Below are 18,237 nucleotides of genomic sequence, written 5' to 3' on the forward strand. Positions count from 1 at the left end.
GCCGTTGGAGGAATGCAAAATAAAACTACACTGAGGTTTCATCTCACTCCAGTCAGAAAGGCAATTATCAAGAATATAAGGAACAGTAGATGTTGGTGAGGATGTGGGGAAAATGGTGCATTCATACATTGTTGGGACTGCAAATTGGTGCACCCACTCTTGAAAGCAGTATGGAGATTTCTCTGAAAACTTGGAATGGAGCCACCATTTGATATAGATATCCAACTCCTTGGTTTATTCTCAAAGGACTTAAAATCAGCATACTACAGTGACAAAGCCACATCAATATTTATAGTATCTCAATTCACAATAGCTAAGCTATGGAAACAATGTAGGTGCCCTTCAACAGATGAATGGATAAAGAAAATTTGGCATATATACACAATGGAATATTATTCAGCCTTAAAAAAGAATTAAATTACGACATTTGCTGGTAAATGGATGGAGTTGCAGAATATCATCTTGAGTGAAATAAGTGTATTCCAAAGAATCAAAGGCCAAATGTTTTCTCTGATATGTGGATGCTAATTCACCATAAGGTTGAGGATGGGGGTCTAGGGAAGAATAGAGTTAATTTGGATTATAAGAAGTGAGTGAAGTGAGGGGAAGGTGTATGAGGGTAGGAAGGATAGTAGAACAAATCAGACTTTATGTGCATATATAATTAAATGATTGGTGTAATTCTATATCATGTACACTCAGAACAATGAGGAAGTTATACTCCATTTGTGTATTATGTGTCAAAATGCATTATACTGTTATGAATAACTATAAGAAGAAGGTTTAAAAAAGGAAAAAAAACTTTATTCAAATAAATAAGAAATTCAAATAAGCAAAGTGCATAAAATAGCTCAAATACTCAACAATCTTACCTTAAAAGTGGTAGGTAATAAAGTAAGAATAATCCCTTGGAATGAGATTAGCAATATATATTAAGAATACAAAAAATTCATACTCCTTGACTGTAGTTCCTATACTCCTCCCCCAGAATTGAAAAAAAAATCATTGAAAGAGTAAAAAGCATTATAAGCCAATCTACTTATTACCACCTTATTTCTGTTAACCATATTATAACAGACAGCAAAAGTGTTTTCCTCTAAATTCTTTTTTCCTGTTTTTTATGGCATTTATTATCACCTGACATTTATTTATTAACAGTCCTTCTCAGCACCCTTAAAAGTTAAGTCCCAGGAGAGTTTGCCTACTTTGTTCAGTATAATATTTTTAGTTGATAGTTGTTAAATGAAGAAATAAGTCCAAAAATTCAGCAATAAAGAAATTGTTTTTAAAATTATGATTTAGCATGAAGTAAAAATTATGATTAGCATGACATCCTAATAGCTTGACATAATAATGTGTACCATTAGGGACATTTTAAGAATAATTACATGAAAAAGTATGAATAATAAATAGATAAAATTTTTAAAAAAGAGAAATGAATTCTTATGTACACAGAGGCATATAACATGATTTTTATATATATATATATATATATATATATATATATATATATATATATATATAAATTGTAGATGGACATAATACCTTTATTTTGTTTGTTTAGATTTTTAATGTAGCACTGAGGATTGAACCCAGTGTCTCACATGTGCTAGGCAGGCGCTCTGCCACTGAGCCAGAATCCCAGACCCACATAATGTTTTGATCCAAACTGGATGGCATATATGATGGCAGTTCCATAAGATTACAATGGAACTGAAAAATTTCTCTTGCCTAGTGACATTATAGCTACATCACTGTGTAGCACATTACTCATGTCTGTGCTGGTAATGGAGGAAACAAACCTAGTGTCTTGTCAGTTTTATAAAAACATAGCACATTAAATTGTGTTTAGTACATAATGTTTGATAATGATAATAAAGGACTCTATTACTTGTTTATGTATTTACTCTACTATACCTCACCATTATCTTAAAATGTATTCCTTCTACTTATTAAAACATCTACTGCATATATATTGGTGCCTACTAAAACGTAAAAGCTTAAGAAAACACTACCAAACAGGTGAGCTCCAAACTAAAATTATTAATAATTTTCCAGGTTTATATTTCTGTGGTCCTAATAGCATTATGATCATCATATTTAAGAGAAAAAATAATTAAATATGCCCAAAGACTTGGCTTTCCAAACTATGCTACTCAGATTAAAAGATAGGGTGCTGATATCCTAAAATAATAATCTTCAAACAAGTCAAATTTAACTGGTGGTTTATGTATCCCATCTCATTTTCAAAACTGTTATACAAACTGGATTTGCTTTGCTTGTAATAATTTTGCTTTGTACTTGCCTTGTAAAAAAATATCATTACCATTGCCTTTTGGTGTTTTGCAGAAGTACTACTACTAACAAGACAACCTGGATTGATTTGAGATAATAAACCCTCACCTACAAGATAGAATATAATGCTAACCTTTAGTACTAATAGTGACCCCAATTAGTGAAAGCAGTAACTGTAAAAATTATAGACATTAAAGTTAAAACCTCTTAACTTCTACTTCAAGAGTGGTTAAAGTGACCTGCTGAATGTTTTAAACCAAATCTTAGAGACCAAAACCATGGAAGTAAAAGAACTAAGGAAGGGGCTACCAATATTTAAGCCCTTGCATCTAAAGTCATCCAGGATCCAGGGGATGACTAAATCCCTCTAAAGGCTGTGAAAATCTGGTGAGTCACCCAGTGAGCTGAACTGGGCAAACACCAGGATCCTAAAAACAGGAAGTCAGTCAATGCACATTTTGCACGAGGAGGATTATTGAAGAGAGAAATGTTTCTGATGCTTTCAAAGAAAGCCAGGTATGGTCAGCAGGACCTTGACCCTTCCTGGCAGAAAGCACAGCTAGTAGAGAAGATAAAGAAGCCAAACGGATTTTCACAAGTTCCCAAGAGGAACCTTAGAGGAATCTCATGTGACCTTAATAGTAGATAGGAACAAGGTCAATTTTTTACCAGTTTGCTGTTAAATACCTATCAGAAAAGTATAACCCAAACACAACCACTCATGGACATACCAAAGGAAAGAGCATCATATAAGAATATCTTCTTTTAATATAACATGAGATGCACACTTGTTTCAGCCCTACCAAAAGTAAGTAGAGGGCTATAAAGAAAGAAGTCTGATGCATGAAAGTCTGACAATGACTATCAAAAGATACTCTGCTAAAATCATGTTTTCCTGAATTAATTTAAGTCTGACCATGATTTTTTTAAAAAAATCCAAATCCTGAGATATAAAAGGGCACATATAAACATTAAAGTTTACTTAATGAACTTTGGTTATAGCCATTCTTAAGACTTCTGGTAACTATATGTTTGTTCATATTGCTCAACCTCGCCTTCTGAATCTTCTAATAAAGTCTTCATCACCCAGATTACAACAATTATATGTTAAGAAGATGGTAAAACAAAAATTCCAGGTCATCCCCACAACTGAGGCCATGGTTTCTCTGTCAGTTCATGGAGAGGCCACAAAGGAGGAACTGAACACCATCAAGAACAAGGTGAGGAGCTCACCTGTCCTCCCCCACAGGTGCAGCTTGAGATGACTACACACCAACCAGCCCCTTGACTGTACCTACTGAGAAACCTGACCTAGACACACCAGATAAAAAAGGACTGGAGAGTACAGAGGGCCATTCCAGAGACATGTATAAAACAGATTTGCAGGTGTGTTGCCTGCCAAGGAGGACATTGTCTATGTGCTGGGCTGGACCCCATTGTCCACCTTGCCTGTGGTGGAAAGTGTAGGACCCAGTGTGGCCTATAAGGTCTCTTGCCTGCAAACCTTCCTAGGTAGCAACTAGCGCCATCCTTGCCCGTCCGCCTGAGCCTCTAGGTTCTGGACATCTATCAAGATTTCAGGCTGAAATACCTCCAGAACATGACAGTGAAGTGCCAAGAGACTACCATTGCTGCAGGAGTCTTGCCTCCAAACAAACAACCATATTCCACATGGGTGAATAATATACTGCAAACATGAAAGGAAATTCAGAATATCCAACACTAAAGTACAAAATAGTGGGAGAGGGTGTATGAGCATGTCATCCCTGGACACTGGTGTGTTCCATCATGGGGTGTGGGGGTAGAGCATGCAAATGTGAGAATGCAGCCTGCTGGAGTGAGCAGGAGAAGGCATTAAGGGTGTTTACTCATCCTGGGTCACTAACAATATCTAGGTCATGGCTCTCCTATTATCTGAGCTCCTTGAGAACTACCACAACATGGAGCAGGTCCTCAGTTGTGGTCTAAAACCAATAATCAATCTGCAGCACCCTAGTAAGTGTGCTAGCTGTGGGAACACTCTGGAATAAGAAAGTGCCTTCATGTACCTTCCTGAAGTGTAAGAGTAGGCTGGCATTTATTTCTACAATTTTGATGGAAGGATTATGGTGTAGTGTCTCTTACTACCATCTTAGATATGGGGAAGAATATGACATTTGCCTTACAGGAAGGAAAAGTAGCCATTCATTGTCACACAGGGCTAAGCCAGATAAGTGTGGTTTTTTTCTTTTTTTTTAAATTGATTTTATTTTTTTAAATACATAAAAGCAGAATGTATTATAATTCTTATTACACATATAGAACACAATTTTTCATATCTTTGCATAAAGTATGTTCATGCCAATTCATGTCTTTAAACAAAGGACTTTTTTTGCATTACAATTCTTTTTACACATATATACCACAATTTTTCATATCTCTGTATATAAAGTAGGTTGACACCTAATTCGTGTCTTCATACATGTACTTTGGATAATAATGTCTATCACATTCCACCATCCTTGCTAATCCCCTGCCCTCTCCCTTTCCCTCCCTCCGCTCTTCCCTATCTAAAATTCTCTATTCATCCCATGTTCCCCCTCCTTATTCCCCTATGAGTCAGCATTCTTATATCAGAGAAAACATTCAGCATTTTTTTGGGTGGGATTGGCTAACTTCACTTAGCATTATCTTCTTCAATACCATCCATTGTCCTGCAAATGCCATGATTTTATTCTCTTTTATTGCTGAGCAAAATTCCATTGTGTAAATATGCCACATTTAGATATCATCTCACTCCAGTCAGAATGGCAGCTATTATGAAGACAAACAACAATAAGTGTTGGAGAGGATGTGGGGTAAAAAGGTACAATCATATATTGCTGGTGAGACTGCAAATTGGTACAGCCAATATGGAAAGCAGTATGGAGATTCCGTGGAAATTTGGGGATAGAACCATTTGACCCAGCTATCTCTCTCCTTGGACTATACCCAAAGAACTTAAAAACAGCATACTACAGGGAAACAGCCATATCAATGTTTATAGCAGCACAATTCACAATAGCTAAACTGTGCAGACAGGTGTTTTAATAGCATGTTATTTAGTATTGGCAACAAGAATGACTGTTGACCAAGCAATTATATTTGTGCTGGGCAAACCCAAGTTCACTCAAACCAGAAGACAACTGCTGTGCGTGTACAGGAATTTATTCAATTTCTGACTCCTCTCCTGAAGTATTTTTCCATGCTATGATCCCAAAGCACACACTGTCACATCAGACCTGTACCTAATTTGCCAGCATCATCCACTTCATGGTTATGAGTCATGACTTCTGAAACACATGCCCAAAACTGTCAAACTGGTCTGCGGATTGCTGCCAGACTTTGCTGAAAACAGGCCAGTGGTGATGAAGGACCTATTGAAAGGACCTGGACTCTGGTGAAATCGAGAAAACTATGTCTGAGATGATGACAATGTGGCTGGATGAAGAGTTAATGTAGCACAACAGTGAGGCATCAGACTCATTTAACCCTACTGCAGTGGTGGCAGAGTTGGAGAAATAGGATGATTCTGTCCAATGAGCAAGAGTTTGACTCACTTTGGAAGAGGCAGAATGTCCAGTGACTCATATGAAAAGGCAATTCAGCCACAGTGACTCAGATTTAAAGAGGACCAAAACTCTCCTGGAGCAAGGGGAGACTTCGTGAACCATGCCTGCCCAGAACTTGCTGGGCCACAACTCCTGCAGCAGAAGCCCCTTAGTATTTTGAGGCTACCAGCACATTGTTGTTTGTATGCCCTCCTCTGAGAAGTGTCTGTTCAGGTCTTTGGCCCACTTATTTATTGGGTTATTTGTTTTCTTATTTTTTTTATTTATTTTTTTTGCGTTCTTTGTATACTCTGGATATTAGGGCTCTATCTGAAGTGTGAGGAGTAAAAATTTGTTCCCAGGATGTAGGCTCCCTATTTACCTCTCTTATTGTTTCTCTTGCTGAGAAAAAACTTTTTAGTTTAAGAAAGTCCCATTTGTTGATTCTTGTTATTATCTCTTGTGCTATGGGTGTCCTATTAAGGAATTTGGAGCCCGACCCCACAGTATGTAGATTGGAGCCAACTTTTTCTTCTGTCAGATGCAGAGTGTTTGTTTTGATATTAAGCTCTTTGATCCATCTTGAGTTAACTTTTGTGCATAGTGAGAGAAAGGGATTCAGATTCATTTTGTTGCATATGGATTTCCAGTTTTCCCAGCACCATTTGTTGAAGATGCTATTCTTCCTCCATTGCATGCTTTTAGCACCTTTGTCAAATATAAGATAGTTGTAATTTTGTGGATTGGTCTCTGTGTACTCTATTCTGTACCATTGGTCCACCCACCTATTTTGGTACCAGTACCGTGCTGTTTTGTTATTCTTGCTCTGTAGTGTAGTTTGAAGTCTCCTATCACTATACCACCTAATTCACTCTTTCTACTTAGAATTGCTTTTGCTATCCTGGGTCTTTTTTTTCCATATGAATTTCATGGTTGCTTTATCTGTTTCTACAAGAAATGCCATTGGGATTTTGATTGGCATTGCATTAAACCTATAGAGAACTTTTGGTAATATAGCCATTTTGATGATATTCGTTCTGCCTATCCATGAACAGGGTATATTTTTCCATCTTCTAAGATCTTCTTCTATTTCTCTCTTTAGGGTTCTGCAGTTTTCATTGTATAGATCTTTCACCTCTTTTGTTAGGTTGATTCCCAAGTATTTTATTTTATTTTTTGAGGATATTCTGAATGAGGTGGTTGTCCTCATTTTCATTTCAGAAGATTTGTCACAGATATACAGGAATGCCTTTGATTTATGCATGTTTATTTTATATCCTGCCACTTTGCTGAATTCATTTATTAGCTCTAGTAGTTTCTTTGTAGACCCTTTTGGGTCTGCTAGGTATAGAATCATGTCATCCACAAATAGAGATAATTTAAGGTCTTCTTTTCCTATTTTTAGGCATTTAATTTCTTTTGTCTGTCTAATTGCTCTGGCTAGTATTTCCAGAACTATGTTGAACAGAAGTGGTGAGAGAGGGCATCCCTGTCTTGTTCCAGATTTTAGAGGTAATGCCTTCAATTTGTCTCTGTTCAGAATGATGCTAGTCTGAGGCTTAGCATAGATAGCTTTGTACAGTATTGAGGTATGTTCCTGTTATCCCTGGTTTTTCCAGTGTTTTGAACAGAAAGGGATGCTGAACTTTGTCAAATGCTTTTTCTGCATCTATAGAGATGATCATATGTTTCTTATCTTTATGTCTATTGATGTGGTGAATAACATTTATTGATTTTCGTATATTGAACCAGCCTTGCATCCCAGGGATGAATCCTACTTGATCATGATGCAAGATCTTTTGATATGTTTCTGCATCTGATTTGCCAGAATTTTATTGAGGATTTTTGCATCTATGTTCATTAGAGTTATTGGTGTGTAGTTTTCTTTCTTTGAAGTGTCTTTGTCTCTTTTCGGGATCAGGGTGATGTTGGCCTCATAGAATGAATTTGGAAGAGCTCCTTCTTTTTCCATTTCCTGAAACAACTTGAAAAGTATTGGTATTAATTATTCTTTAAAGGTTTTGTAAAACTCCACTGTATACCCATCCAGTCCTGGGCTTTTCTTGGTTGGTAGTCTTTTGATGGCTTTTTCTATTTCCACCATTGTTATTGGTCTTTTTAAATTGTGTGTATCCTCCTGACTCAATCTGGGCAAATCATATGACTTAAGAAATTTATTGATGTCTTCACTATCTTCTATTTTATTGGAGTATAAGGATTCAAAATAATTTCTGATTATCTTCTGTATTTCTGGAGTGACTGTTGTGATATTGCCTTTTTCATCTCACACTTCTACTACTTTTGCTGTTGTTTTGCTCTTCTTTTTCTAGGGTTTTCAGATGAAGTGTGAGATAATTTATTTGTTGGTTCTTTTTTTTTTTAAGGAATGAAATCCAAGCAATGAATTTTCCTCTTAGAACTGCTTTCATTGTGTCCCATAGATTCCTACTGGTTGTGCCTGTGTTTTCATTTACCTCTAAGAATTTTTAACTTTCCTTCTTGATGTCTTCTGTAACCCATTGAGCATTCAGTAACATATTGTTCATTCTCCAAGTGATGCAGGATTTTTCCTTCCTTCTTTTATCGTTGATTTCCAGTTTCATTCCATTATGATCAGACAGGATGCATGGTATTATCTCTACTTCTTTATAATTTCTAAGAGTTGCCCTGTGACATAATATATGGTCTATTTTTGAGAAGGATCCCTGTGTTGCCGAGAAAAAAGTGTAACTGCTTGATGTTGGGTGGTATATTCTATATATGTCAATTAAGTCTAGGTTATTAATTCTGTTATTGAGTTCTATAGTTTCTTTATTTTATTCAACTTTTGTTTGGAAGATCTGTCCAGTGGTGAGAGAGGTGTGTTGAAGTCTCCTATAATTATTGTATTATGATCTATTTGACTCTTGAACTTGAGAAGAGTTTGTTTTATGAACATAGCTGCACCATTGTTTGGGGCATATATATTTATGATTGTTATGTCTTTTTGGTGTATGGTTCCCTTGAGCAGTATATAGTGTCCTTCTTTATCCCTTTTTATTAACTTTGGCTTGAAGTCTATTTTAATTTATATGAGTATGGACACTCCTGCTTGTTTCTGAGGTCCATATGAGTGATATGATTTTTCCCAACCTTTCACCTTCAGTCTATGTATGTCTTTTCCAATCAAATGCATCTCCTGTAGGCAGCATATTGTTGGATCTTTTTTTTTTTATCCATTCTACTGCCTGTGTCTCTTGATTGGTGAGTTTAAGCCATTAACATTTAGGGTTACTATTGAGATATGGTTTGTACTTCCAGCCAGATTTGTTTATTTATGTTACTTAACATGATTTGTTTTTCCTCTTTGATTATTTTTCCCTTTACCGTACTACCTCCCGCTGTTGGTTTTCATTGTTATTTTTCATTTCCTCATCCTGTAATGTTTTGCCAAGGATGGTTTGAAGAGCTGGTCTTCTGTCTGCAAATTCTTTTAAATTTGTTTATCATGAAAGGTTTTAATTTCATCTTCCATCCTGAAGCTTAATTTCGCTGGATACACGATTCTTGGTTGGAACCCATTTTCTTTCAGTGTTTGAAATATGTTGTTCCAGGATCTTCTAGCTTTCAGAGTCTGTGTTGAAAGATTAGTTGTCATCCTGATTGGTTTACCCCTAAATGTAATCTGCTTCCTTTCTCTTGTAGCTTTTAAAATTCTCTCCTTATTCTGTATGTTGGGCATCTTCATTATAATGTGTCTAGGTGTGGATCTCTTATGATTTTGCACATTTGGCGTCCTGTAGGCTTCTAGGATTTGAGATTCTGTTTCATTCTTCAAGTCTGGGAAGTTTTCTCATATTATTTTATTGAATAGATTGCTCATTCCTTTGGTTTGGAGCTCTGTGCCTTCCTGTATCCCAATAACTCTTAAGTTTGGTCTCTTTATGTTATCCCATATTTCTTGGATGTTCTGCTCATGGTTTCTTAACAGTCTCGCTGAGCTGTCTATGTTCTTTTCAAGTTGAAATACTTTGTCTTCATTGTTTGATGTTCTATCTTCTAAGTGTTCTACTCTGCTGGTAATACTCTCATTTGAGTTTTTAATTTAGTTTATTGTTTCCTGCATTTCCAGGATTTCTGTTTTTTTTTTTTTTTATAACCTCCATCTCACTGTATAGTTGATCTTTTGCTTCTTGGATATGTTTATGTAATTCATTGTCAACGTGATCTTTCATTGTCTGATTTTGCTGTCTAATGTCTTCCTTGAGACTCCAGATCATCTGAAGCATGTATACCCTGAATTCTTTATCTAACATTCTATCTGCTGAAGATATGACCTCTTCTAAATTTTAGTTGACCTGCATTGCTTGTGGTCCTTTCTTTCCTTGTCTTTTCATACTGCTCACGTTTCTTTCTGCTTTATGAAACTGTTGCGTTATTGATTTTCCCCCTATATTTTTATATTGCTTTTGTATAGTTCCAAAATCTCCCTTTTGTGGAGAAAGACAATGTTAACAGTTCCCAATATCAATAGTACATCATCTATGCACACATTTTCCTTTTTACTACATTTATAGTTAGACTCTGTCTACAAATGTTGGTTTCAATTATCATTTACAAATATAGTCATTAGTTTCATCAAAGGCATACCATTTCTGATAGCATGAAAAAAACTGAATTTCAGGTGTAGGATATTATGTTTAGGGGGAAAGGAGTGAGGGTATGGGGTTAATCTAACTTAGTAACTTTGGAGAGCTTGAACCAATAGATGGGTAATTTACGGAAGAATGTATAAATTCAAACTCCTATCTGTATTTATAAGATTACCTTACTTATCAATAGTAAAATTTAGGGGGTTGAAAGTTGGATAGAGGGAGTAAGAAGGAGAAAAATAACAAGGAAAAAAGAGAAAAAAGGGAACGGGAAAAAGAAAATAAGAGAAAAAAGAGAAAAAAGAAGAGAAATAAAAGGGGGGGAGGGAGGTGGGGCATATGCAATTCCTCTATATTATATTATTCTGGTGATTCAGTTGTTAAAGTCCTTTTTCATGCACAATTCTTGGTTTCACATATGTTAAGGTTGGGAGGACCAGAGGGGGAAGGGTAGAGGAGACTGGATGAATAGATGAAAAGAGAGAAGAGAAAAAAGGAAAAAAAAAAGAAAGAAAAAATTGTCTCTCAGGACTCTGTTTTCTTTTTTGCAGTAGGTGGCATTGTCTATTCCTAGCTTGAGTCTCTTGGTTCAGGTTGGTGATGGTAGTCACTGTGACAGGAGTTGAGCTTCCACCTGTGGCCTCTCTACTCTTAGTCTCTGTGATGTAAACCAGGTGCCTGAACCGCTGCAGAACCGCACTGGTAGTCATGTCCACCACTTGATGAGTTTTAAGGGTTGGTGGGATTTTCCAAGATTTCCATCAGTTTTTCTCATAAGGTGTTTGATGAGGTAGGGGGTGTTGGGGAGACCTTATGTTTGTCCAGAGCTCAGTCCGGTGACTGCATGGGCTTGGGCGGCTGGGGCCCTCCTCCAGTTGGGGTGGTCTGTCTACCCAGCAGGGGGTGGCTTGGCCCCTCCTCCAGTTGTGGTGGTCTGTCTACCGTGCAGCTGAGCGGCTGTGCCCCCTCTCCAGGCCGCGTGGTCTGCCTACCATGCAGGTGGGAGGCTGGGCTCCACCTCCAGTTGGGGTGGTCTGTCTACCATGCAGGCAGGCGGCTGTGCCCCCCACGTGGTCTGCCTACTGTGCAGGTGGGAGGCTGGGCTCCTCCCACAGTGCTTTTTATCAGCTCTTTTTCTTTCTTTGACCAAAAACCATCTATTTACCTGTGTGTCCAAAATACTTGTTTCAAATTACAAAATAGTCATGTTTTGATCACAGCACTGCACATCTGAAAATCCAGGAACTTCAGCTTTAAAGGAGATATGATCAGTCTATGTACAAGTATTGTATTTATATAAATAAAAATGAAAAGAACAAGAAAATAAAAAAATAAAACAAAACAAAAACAAATTTGCATAATAGTGTCTGAATTGTTTAGGGAATAGTTATTGCTGACAGCTGCTATTGCTCTTTCCTAAAATGTCTGTAAGTGTATATCTAATGAAGTTGATCAATGAAGGTAGTTCTCCAAATGTGGAGACTCATAGTCTAAACTAAGGCCTTTGAACTTTCTCATATAGCTAAGTGATTCCCAATTCTGAATTATAGAAGTGCATGGGAAGTTTTTGAGAAAATAACAACATATATGATTCATAAATTTCAGAATTTAACATGCATATTATGGTCAGAAAGTATATATATATATATATATATATATATATATATATATATATATATATATATATATTTTGAGAGAGAGAGAGAGAGAGAGAGAGAGAGAGAGAGAGAGAGATTGATTTTTGTTTAATATTTAGTTTTCAGTTTTTGGTGGACATTAAACCCAGGGAATTCTACCTGCTCTTCTGGCCATTCAAGGGGTATGAAGGGTCCCTTATCAAGCTCACCTCAAAACAGGCCATGGGTTTTGTCATCTTTGACAGTCTGGCAGGAGCAAAAGCCACCAAGAATGCATTGAATGGTATTTGCTTTGATCCTGAGAACCGGCAAACACTGAAGCTAGCTTGCCAAATCCAACACAAAGATGGCCAAGAGCAAGATAATGACAGTGCCAAATACCACCAGTGTTCAGCCTTCCCTAGGAGCACATTTCATTTCCTGGCACCCCCTATGACCTGATAGAGGCTGCACAAATCCCTGAGTCCCCAGAGTCCTGGGTGTCATACCTTCTGTACACTACAGAGCTGACCCCCAGCCATCTCACATGCTGTATTCACCCTCCCAGCTGCTGCTGCTGCCCTACATGGTCAGGGGCCCTGGGACCCCTCCTCTGATACCACCCAGCAAGGATGGAAGTATGGTCAGTTCTGTTAATTCTTCAGTCTGGTCACCAGAGAGTTGGTTTTGGACTATGTGGTAGGGACAGAATAGAGTCCTCATCTTCCACCGCCCCCTGCAGCCTGTGCAGAATGCTGCTTTTCCAGAGACTGTGAATCTAAAGCCTGACTCATTGAACTGCTTTCTGTTCCTTTCCCTCTTCCTCAGGCTTATTCCACCCCAAACCTCTCTTCCAAGGCCTCCAGGAGGATTTGAGGGCCTTCTTGCTGGGACACCCAGACCCAGCTAGGAGCCTTCACTGTGATCCAGCAAGACCTGACCTGACCTCCCACTCAAACATGCTTCTTAAGCTCTCCCTCACGAAAATGAGGAATTTTGGGGCTGGGATTGTAGCTCAGTGGTAGAGTGCTCGCCTAGCATTTGGGTGGGACCTGGGTTCAATTCTCAGCACCACATAAAAATAAAGGCATTGTGTTGTGTCCATCTACAAAAAAGATTCTTTCTCTCTCTCAAAAAAAAATAAGAAAATGAGGCGTTTAATTTTGCATGTTTTCTGGCATAAATTAAGGAACTTAAACTTGTGTTTATATGAGTGTGCAGTTTGTTCTCACACTATCTCCATAGCGACACGTCCTGACTTATGGTACCTGGTCCTCTCTCCATATCCTACCTCTATACCTGCCCTGCTTCAGAGAGGCCTGAGCCCTGTGGCCACTTCTACCTTGAGGAGTTATATTCTATAAATATCAATAACTAAAAGTGTATGTATGCACCACATACACTTCCAGACTCAGCAGCCACTACACAGCTTTTGCCTTGTAATTTCAAATCAGTCCTCTGCCTCATTCTCAGATGGGCCAACAATTATAAGAAAGTCCTTTCCTTTGCCTATCTCATTGACCTCTAGACAGGTACCCTGTCCTGCCACTGTTCCTTGTTTTTTCCAAATCTGAAAACCAATCAAAAGGTGAAAAGTATTTTTGCACCCTGTATAACTGTTGAGAGCCACAGCCAAAGGGGCCCCAGCAAACTTCCAGCTGCCAGCAACCAGCTGCCAGCTGATGATTGGCTCACAGCGGCCCCAGCAACATCTAGCTGATTGGCTCCTCTGCGGTGATGTTCATTGGGCTGTTTTCCTGCCCTTCAGACTGCCAGCTGATGATTGGCTCACAGAGGCCCCAGCAACATCTAGCTGATTGGCTCCTCTGCGGTGATGTTCATTGGGCTGTTTCCCTGCCCTTCAGACTGCCAGCTGATGATTGGCTCACAGAGGCCCCAGCAACATCTAGCTGATTGGCTCCTCCACGGAGCTGCTGATTGGGGGACTTCTTTGGCTCCGCCCACACAACCCAGCCAATCAGCCTCAAGAACAGGAGGATTGTGGGAGGTGGTGAGGGTTGTGTGGGGGAGAGAGGCTTGTGGGAAGCCGGTGGTGGCAGTTGGGCTCTGAGGGGTTTTCCCTGAGGAGCTGTTTTGTTTGGCGTTTGTAGTTCTAAAAATAAAGTTAGTTTCTTTTGACAAGTGGCTCCTGAATTGTGCCCAGCCAGACTGCGGCATTTGGTGGCTCGCACGGGGAGCGACTGAGGGTAAGTAAACTGCTCGCCCCTGAGGGCAGGGCGAGAGGATGGGTAGCCATTCTAAGATTCCTCTTTTGTTTTGCTTCATTTTTGTTTTAACTTGCCTGTCCCTGGAGAAACCGCTCACATCTGAGGAAAAACTATTTGCGTCTGAGGAAAAACTATTTGCGTCTGAGGAACAGATAGGGAGAAAGGACGGATGCACATGTCAGGAGGATAGAAAGGCTGTCATAATGATTTTGTGTGGTTCCATTTTTATTTCATTCTGTCTCAGTTTTGTTTGGTGTTATCTTGTTGGGTTATATTATAGTAGAAATACGGGATCAGCAATTAGTAAAAAACAAACCGAAAGACTGTTAAGTAAATTGTTAGAGGAAGGAGGCATCACAGTAAAATCAAGAACAGTCAGGGCATACGTTGATACAATACAACAATGTAGCCCATGGCTTTTTAAGGAGGAGTTGTTAGATATATCACAATGGAACCATCATGGTGAAGATTTAAAAAGAATAGAAAAGAACAACCCAGGGACTCTGCCAGTTGGCACATTGACATTGTGGGCGTTGGTATCTGGTTTGCTTAGTCCAAAGCCTTCAATTCAGACAAAGGTAGAGGAAGGAGAAGACATATTGATTCAAGTAAAAGAGAAGGTCTCTCAAGTTAGTCAGAAAGAGGAAAAGATTCAAGTAAAAGAGAAGGTCTTTCGAGCTAGTGAGACAGAGGAAGGAAGTTTAGAGCAGAAAAAGCCATCAGGGGAAAAGTTACAACAGGAGACTGCTAATAACACCTTTCTATCAGAGAGTGTAAGTGTCCAACCATCAGCACCACCTCTACAGGAGACTGCTACAAACAGCATTCTATCACCAGAGGACATAAGTGTCCAATCAACAGCACCACCTCCATATGCTAGGAGACTCCCAACCCCCGCAGTTGATAGTTGGGATCCTGAGACAGGATCTCAAGTATGCCCTGTATTTAAGGTAGGAGGGCAGCGAATTTACCAGGGTTTAAATTTCAAAACAGTGAAGGAGCTAAAAGAGGCTGTAACAACCTATGGTCCTCAAGCACCCTTCACTGTAAGCTTGGTCGAATCCATTAACAACTTGAACATGACGCCAGCAGATTGGGCTAATATGTGTAAAGCTGTGCTAAATGGAGGACAATACCTGTTATGGAAGGTTGCCAATGAGGAATTTTGCAAGGAGACGGCTAGGCGAAATGCAGCAGCTGGTTATTCTCAGAGAAATCTAGATATGTTGTTAGGAAAGGGACCTTATGAGGATCCGCAGCAACAAATTGCATATGATCCTGGCGTATACTCACAAATTGCTGTAGATGCAGTTAAGGCATGGAAGACTTTACAAGGACATGGAGGTTTACAAGGTCAATTATCTAAGATAATACAAGGAGCTAATGAACCTTACGCTGAATTTGTAGATAGGCTTATTCAAACAGCTACCGGAATTTTTGGGAATACAGAACAAGCAATGCCATTAATAAAACAACTGGCTTATGACCAAGCGAATCGTTGGTGCAGAGATATCATTAGACCATGGAAACAGGAAGATTTAAACACATATATTAAATTATGTAGAGACATTAATGAACAAGAGCAAGTCATGGCAGCTGCAGTAAAACAGGCTTTAGATGCCAGAGACATTAATGAACAAGGGCAAATTGTGGCAGCTGCAGTAAAACAGGCTTTATATACCAGGCCAAGAACATGTTACAATTGTCAACAAACAGGACATTTTAAAAGGAATTGCCCCATAGGAGGAGGGTTTAACAAAACTAGGTATCAAAGGAGTAGAATACCGGGTATTTGCCCACGATGCCGTAGAGGGAGACATTGGGCTAATGAATGCCGTTCTCAAACCACCATAGAGGGTACTCCATTACATTGGGCTAATGAATACCGTTCTCAAACCACCATAGAGGGTACTCCATTAAAAAATGAACAAGGACAAGGTGTTTATCCACAATATCGTGGACAAAGGCATCGGGCTCCGTTGCCAAAAAATGGACAGGGGGCCCCAATGCTCCGGGGCCCCAAACCACAAATATACGGAGCACTGGAGGAACCCAGCAACCCCATCAGGGTAATGACCAGGACACGTTGTCCATCAGATCCCTCATCAGACAAACCAGAGGGAGCGCAGGGTTGGACATCTGCGCCTCCACCAGATCAGTACTAACTCCAGAGATGGGAGTTCAAATCATTCCCACAGGGGTAAAAGGACCTCTTCCCAAAGGAACAGTAGGCTTATTATTGGGACACAGCTCTTCTACTCTAAAAGGACTTTTGATAAGTCCTGGGGTAATTGATCCCGATTATGAAGGTGAAATAAAAATTATAGCCAGTTCTCCAAAGGGTATATCAGTAATTTCACCAGGAGATAGAATAGCACAGTTACTAATAATACCAAGCCTACATGATAAATTTTCCAGTCATGCTGTAAAAGAGGTTCCAAGGGATTAGGCTCCACAGGTGTAGATTGGGCTATGCTTTCTTTAAATTTAGATTCTCGCCCCATGCTAAAACTAAATATTCAAGGACATGAATTTAATGGGCTACTGGATACAGGCGCAGACCTTAGCATCATCTCTCGTCAAGAATGGCCAAAACATTGGCCATTACAACAAGCCACTCAAACACTTCGAGGCCTAGGAGTGGCGACTAATCCTGATAGAAGCGCAATGGTATTAGATTGGAAGGATCCTGAAGGATGTGAAGGAACTATACAGCCATATGTATTGGATCATCTTCCCGTAAATTTATGGGGACGAGATGTCTTAGATCAATTAGGTTTGACATTAACAAATAACATCAATCAAAATGCACCCACTATTATGGCTAGACAAGGTTTTAGGAAAGGAAAAAGATTAGAAAAACAAGAACAAGGTATAGCAACACCAATACAAATAGATCAAGGAACAGACAGACATGGGTTGGATTTTCACAAAGGGCCACTGAGACAATAAAAATTACATGGAAATCAGAAAGACCAGTATGGGTTCCTCAGTGGCCCTTGACTAAAGAAAAGATACAAGTAGCCCATGATCTGGTCAAACAACAATTAGCAGAAGGACATATACAACCTTCTGTATCTCCCCATAATACTCCCATTTTTGTCATCAAAAAGAAATCTGGTAAATGGAGATTATTGCAAGACTTAAGAGCCATTAATAATGAAATGGTCATTATGGGACCTGCTCAATCGGGGATTCCTCAATTGTCTGCTTTGCCAAAAACTTGGTATGTTTTAGTTATAGATATTAAAGATTGTTTTTTTTCAATTCCAATTCATCCTGAGGATAGTCCACGTTTTGCATTTACTATCCCTGCACTAAATCATGAAGGTCCTGATCAGAGATATGAATGGAAAGTACTCCCTCAAGGGATGGCTAACAGCCCAACTATGTGTCAAATTTATGTTAACAAAGTAATCCAGCCACTTAGAAATCAAAATCCTGAACTACAAATATTTCACTATATGGATGATGTATTATTAGCACACAAAGCTAAAAACACATTGCTAGAATGTTATGCCACACTTACAAATTTATTAAAAAATTATAATCTAGAGATAGCAATAGATAAAGTACAATTAAATTTTCCAATTAATTATTTAGGAGTTCTATTATCCTCAACCATGGTCCGTCCACCAAAAATTCAAATACGAGTAGATCAACTCAAATCACTTAATGACTTTCAAAAGTTATTAGGAGACATAAATTGGATAAGGCCTTATCTAGGTATTCCAACAGGAGAATTGGGACCTTTATTTGATATCCTAAAAGGTCCATCAGATCCAAATTCACCCCAAATGTTAACACCTGAAGCAAGAAAGGCATTAAAAATCATTGAAACATATATGGAAAATATGCATTTGGATAGAATTGATATAAGTTTGCCTTTATTATTTAT

At 38.7% G+C, this 18,237-nt stretch overlaps 1 pseudogene across 1 annotated transcript; it reads left to right on the plus strand.

Moving 5' to 3' along the window:
• Window positions 1-3,410: 3,410 nt before the first annotated feature.
• LOC308658152 (RNA-binding protein with multiple splicing 2-like) lies at window positions 3,411-12,768 on the plus strand (annotated as a pseudogene). Its single transcript has 2 exons — window positions 3,411-3,515; window positions 12,259-12,768. The product of its transcript is annotated as an RNA-binding protein with multiple splicing 2-like (transcript).
• Window positions 12,769-18,237: the final 5,469 nt, after the last annotated feature.

The sequence above is a fragment of the Spermophilus citellus genome (genome assembly GCF_964194105.1).
Source record: "Spermophilus citellus genome assembly, chromosome: 10".
NCBI lineage: Eukaryota > Metazoa > Chordata > Mammalia > Rodentia > Sciuridae > Spermophilus > Spermophilus citellus.